Here is a 6,071-nt window from a genome sequence, read left to right on the forward strand (position 1 = left end):
GTGCCACAACACCACAGTCCGTGCTCCCGTGTGGAGGGGGGGGGGGGCTGCATGCATTAAGGAGGCATATATACAATGTATATGTATGCATGTTGAACTTCTCTCGTACCGTACGTGGCCAACCGTGCTAATCGGAGGGGCGGGAGAAGGACAACAAACTAAACAACAAAAAGCAGTTCTAATAAATGAATTTTCAACATAGATTTAAAAGTGCATAGCACCAGTGGCTTCCCATTATCAGGAAGGAAGAGCCGTTCCAGACGTCCGCAGAAGCGCATCTGAAAGCGCCACGCGATACAGTGGCCGCCGTCTTTGTTCCATGGTTCGCTAAAAGCCGCTACAGCGAGGATGACCGGAGTTCACGTGATGGTTTACAATCATTGACGAGATCAACAGGCTATCGTGATTCATTAGTGTCAAGCACTTGTGTGTGTGTGTGTGGTAATGAGTGCGACCTCAATGTATTCGTTCGGCAACTAAGCTGGTACAGCTCGGCTAGCACTGGATGGACACGGTCGGATCGATAACCACATCACTCAAATCAGCATCACTTATCCGAGCAAGAGACCAAACTGCTAATCAAGTTCCTCTCCGTGAGCTATCGATTATGACAAACCCTTCTATCATCAGTTTCACATTTCTGTGTAATATTTAGGATTGTGGCATCACGGGTTATTGAATGATCTGATCCATATCTCACGGATGACGCGTACAAAAACGGAGTAGAATAGGTGCCGACTCCGTAAATCAGGATTTTGCCAGAGCGGCTCACTGGACTTGCAAGCCAGAGGACGCCGATTCGATTCCCTCTCCCGGTACGGCAGCTGAAACATTGGGAACCTTTGTATTGATACAGCTCCCCTCCACACCACCGTCTATCCAACTCGGCAGTATAAATGGGTACACCACAGACGAACTGCAGGTCAATTGTGTGTACTCAACTCCTCTTTAAAGATGCCTGGCCTGCAGTGGAAGAGTAGGCCAAAGCACCTTCCTATGGGGCTCTAGAGAGCTTCATCTAGTGTCGAGGCCATTCTGCCAACAAGAGAGTGAGCAAGCATGGCGATCCATTTACAGATACCCCATCAGGTTCTAATGGCCTTAATTTTTTCTCAACATGTGCTCGAGTTTTGTGAAAGCGATGGCTCAATTTCGTGCAGAGGAGGGCGTGAAAATGTGTGAATACGCACACTGAGATATGTATGAGATGCGTAGAGGCTTTGAAATAAATGTATTTTTTTCTATATATGTTCCAAATTAATTTCTTACAGTAGCTATAAATGGATCACCGTCTACATATATGCCTCTGTAAGTCAGGCCAATTGATATTGGTCTCCCTCACAGCTGCTTGGTCTGAATTTCTCATCTGAACTTTGCATTGCTTTGCGTGGGCCGATGGGCAGCTACCTGGCTCCTTATAGAATCGTTTCCTTCGCAGATGGACCACCTCGTTAGGGTCTCTGTCCGGCCAATGTACATCTGTAGATCTGTAGCGAATGCACATCTGTAGATGAGGATCTGTTTATGTGCATGCGCTCATACCGCGGGGCATGTTCCCGCGTAAAAGTAGAGTTTTATAAATGTGTTTATGAGACGGAGTGGGACTGTAAGCGGTGCCACGCGGGACTCGAGTCGTTTTGTGGCCTACAAATGGGGAGTCGTGGGGAGGGGGGGCACTCGGCCATGAATACAGTCACCGCAATCGTTTACTTACCGAGTAAAGCCTCACTGCGTCTCCCTCCAGACGATACCAGGAGGGCCTTGCCTGCGACCTTTGGTAAAGAGTCATCGCAGGAGCGGTGGTGAAGTGGTTCTTGCAATTCGCCTGTAAAACGCGGCAATGTCGAGTTCGATTCCTGGCCACGGCTAACATCAGTGGCGAGCGTTATTAATCCCTCTCCCCTTTCACCAACCCACACTGAGGTGGGGAAGTATGGTCAAACGACCCCGACACGGCACGGCACATTATTCAGCAGTGGATTGACAAAGGACTGTCTGAATACTAACACTGTGCATACTGAAGCGTTATTAGATGTCTTGTTTGTCCTTTGAGTTTTCAATTAGGCTTTGAAGCCTAATTTATGCTGGTAACAAGTATACATTGTTGTACATATTTTATGAAGACCATTGTCAACGGTGTTAGTTTGAATTATATTTTCGTTTCATCGAGCAATCAGTAAATCGATTTATCTAAAAGACATTTACACACGCGCGCGCGTGCGTGTTGGAGAGTAAATCCACAACATTTACAATTTGAGTAGTACGACGTTTCGTTGGTAATTACATCCAGCATCATCGGGCGATTTTCCAGAATAGTGAAGCCAGCCACCTGCTTCTGGTCTTAAATAGAGCCAGATGACGTCATCACCGAACCCATCAGGTGCAGAGATCAGAGGCGGAGGAGGGGTATTGTAATTATCCAATACATTAGTAATCAGTTAATTAGTATGTGTTTCCTCTATAAGTAGTAACTAATTGGCGTTTCGTTTACGTGACAAATCCCTTACTAATTGGCTGTGTCGGGTGGTGGAGTGTTACGACACATTTATACTTAAGCGATGTAACCCAAAAATCTTTATTATGAATAATATTGGTCGCGAAAGCCTACGTGTTAGACGGACACACGCGGTGTTTCCCTGTTGAGGAACCCGCATTTCTACATCTCTCGTGCACCACCAAACACCACCAACAGCAGCAGCCATCATCAATCCACTGCTGGATAAAGGCTTCCCCCAAGCCGCCGTCATCTCTCGCGACCCTGTGATGTAGTAACCAATGATCCACCTCAATGCGCATCTCATTAAACACCACGGAACGCGTCCACCCTCCCAGTACCCCCCCACCCCACTCGCCGACCGACCGAGATATTAAACATTGTTTGACGATACCGCTGCGTCGTAGTGGTGCCCAAGCACAACTAACATTGAACGCGACGTAGTCGTCAATCACACCTTAAAAGGAAAACAAATACAGCGTGCTTCAAAAAAACGTTAACACTTATATGAGACTATTTTTTTTAGGGAAAAAGAACGGATAATACACTGTAGCATGATAACAAATGGATGTTAATGGCTTCAAAAAGTCAAAGAGTCTCCACTTAAATTTCGATTTAAAGCTTTCGTGACTGCAGGGAGTCACGTAGAAGGGAAATAATAAAAAAATAAACCAATAAAATTATTCTCACGACGTTTTGGCCACAACGCAAGCAGCCGTCCTCAGGTGAAGACCAGGTCTGTCGGGGAGACAGCGTCCTCAGGTCTTCACCTGAGGACGGCTGCTTGCGTTGTGGCCGAAACGTCGTGAGAATTATTTTATTATGTTGTATTATTGTATTATTTCCCTTCTACGTGACTTTACCGAAAGAACCAAGAATAGGAGTCTCCACTTGTTCGCCATCATTGTCAACGCGCGCCTGGGATCTTCTCCAGGTGGTCTCCAGAGCTCGGAGGCACATTTCTTGTGGTATCGTTGCAAATTCTCGGAAGTGTTCACGTTTTTTTGAAGCGCCCTGTATATGAGTTGACGTTTCTGGCAATGGCTTTTCTTCATAGAAAAAAAATACACATATACTTGGTGACTCTTCGTGGAATGGCTCCCCTTCATTTCACATTCCACTACTGACACTCGCCAATCAGCGTGGTGAAGGTCTAATAGCCCCACGTGAACCGACACGGCGTGAGAAGGAGGAGGCCTTCAGGCAGAAAGACATTGGCAAATTGGCCGATTATGATCAATTTACTCACGTACAAACGATCGTGAATGACAGTGCGTTCATTGCGATGATGTTATATGCCCGTGTTCTTCATTGCAAGGCCCCAAAGGCCACTGACTGACCCTGGTGGCCTTTAGTGCGGCCCCTGGCATGCGGCCCCCGACAATACACAACGCGTGAAAACACCCCCCCCCCCCCCCACCATCATCATCGTGCTGTCAAACCCCCGATGGTTTCAAATGTGTCAAAAGTCCGACCCCACCACCACCGCTATGAAAATTAGCAAAGGCCACTGTTGTCGGTCTACAAATAATATTCTGACAACTCTTAACTTCCACAAAATATATTCTCTTCTTCGAATTTGGGCCCCAGAAATGGCAGCCCACGGTCTTGGTCCTCCACTCACGGGGCAGGGGCAGCTGACGATGCCCTGCATCGGTGAACCAAGTCAATCTGACTCCCGTTGAGTGTGACACTGAAGCTAAAGAACAACTGGCACTGCCCTCTACCGGTTACGAGTATCAAATATGCAAAGCGCATTCCCGTTATATGCGCATCTTGCCATTGTTTTGTCAATTTAAAGCTTTCGTGACTGCAGGGATTCATCTTCTTGGTTCTTTCGGTAAAGTCACGTAGAAGGAAAGTAATAAAATAATATACAAATATTTTATATTATTGTATTATGTTTTATTTTTATTATTGTATTACTTCCCTTCTACGTGACTTTACCGAAAGAACCAAGAAGATTGTTTTGTCAGTTCATGGGGTTTCAGCCCGTGTGCAGGAAGCTACGTGTGGATCGTTCTACATCGTAGCGCCGTGATAGATGGTTGCCGGCTTTTGGGAGGCCTTCATCCAGCAGTGGGTTGATCGTGGCTGACGACGTTGATGACGATGTTCCATTGACGATGACATCTTAAGTACGATTTGTTTATCCCCGCAAGGGTTGCGACTCGTGCCTCACAAAGAGCATAGCCATCGGTGAAATACATCCATTTACAAATATTGTCCAGCTTAGTTTACGCAAAGTTGCAGGACACATTGCAGGTGTGCAGCGGTATGGCCCAGCGGTCGCGCGGTTCGAATCCAGCAGCCGCCCTGACTAGTTATTACTACGGGTGCAATAGCCTTAATAAGACGCGCCACGCATGACGTTAAATACCTCCTCTGTTGTCATTCGCAAGAGTTAGGCCATTGGATGCTGACGTCAGAGTCCAGATTTGTAGAGTCGAAAATTACACCGCAAATTCGTCAATTGGGACGTGCACACACAGCTACAATCATCGCCACCTACTGGCAGACTAATTCCCCGGGTCACTCTTGCAAATGAGACTAACTTTAAACTTTATACTTTTTTCATCGGTACGTAAATTGCCATTTCACGAGGGTATGATTATAAGTATTACTATATTATATTATATTTCATCAATAAAACATGGTAATATATTTATATAACATGGTTAAATATTATATATGCCGTATATTATTTATAACATGCGTGTTCAGGACAGTTTTGTATGCCTGCGAGACTTGGACATTGAAAAAGACTGACAGAAACAAGATATTGGCATTCGAAATGTATTGCTACAGAAGGGTACTGGATCTAAACTGGACCCAAAGGGTGATCAACGTGGAAATAAGAAGAAGGTTGCACGTGATGATGCAGACAGTGATGAGAAGGAAACTGGCACTATTTAGACACACATGTAAGATGGACAACAGGGAAATTTAAAAGTGGCGTTGTTCGGAAAAATGAAAGGAACTGGAAAGAGAGGAAGACCTAAGAGAGAATGACTTGACGACGACGACGACACTTATGAGATTGGTGCCAGAACAAAACGTGTCACGACTTGAGCATATTGGCACAAGACAGGAGGAGAGTGGAAACAAATGACGAAACGTGCAGTGGACACGTGTGGGGCTATCTGTACATGGATCGGGATGACGATGAGATTATTTATAACTATGTTATATAATCACGTTTGCATATGCACATAAGTTGTATATATAAAAACACCCCCCCCCCCTCCCCCAATAGGCATGGCATACGACAAGGTAGAGTGGGCCAGCACCACTCCTGGTCGCCTTTGTTCGCCTCGTGCTGTACCGATGTCCACACCCCATTAGGTACCCATTTAAGTCCGAGTCGACCAAGGGGAGACCCAGGGCACACCACTTGCAAATAATTAAACAAATTCGCCACTCGTCTTATACAGCGTTGCCACTAATGTTACAACGTGACCGTGAATCGAACGTAAGGTCACTCGGGAGCGGTGGCGCAGTGCGCTAAGCGCTGCGCCACCACTCTCCCAAACACATTAAATACCACGATGTGTTGCGCGCACACGCGGGTTGCGCT

Source organism: Lethenteron reissneri, chromosome 20, assembly GCF_015708825.2.
Source record: "Lethenteron reissneri isolate LAM-NWPU_2019-01 chromosome 20, ASM1570882v1, whole genome shotgun sequence".
NCBI classification, from domain to species: Eukaryota; Metazoa; Chordata; class Hyperoartia; order Petromyzontiformes; family Petromyzontidae; genus Lethenteron; species Lethenteron reissneri.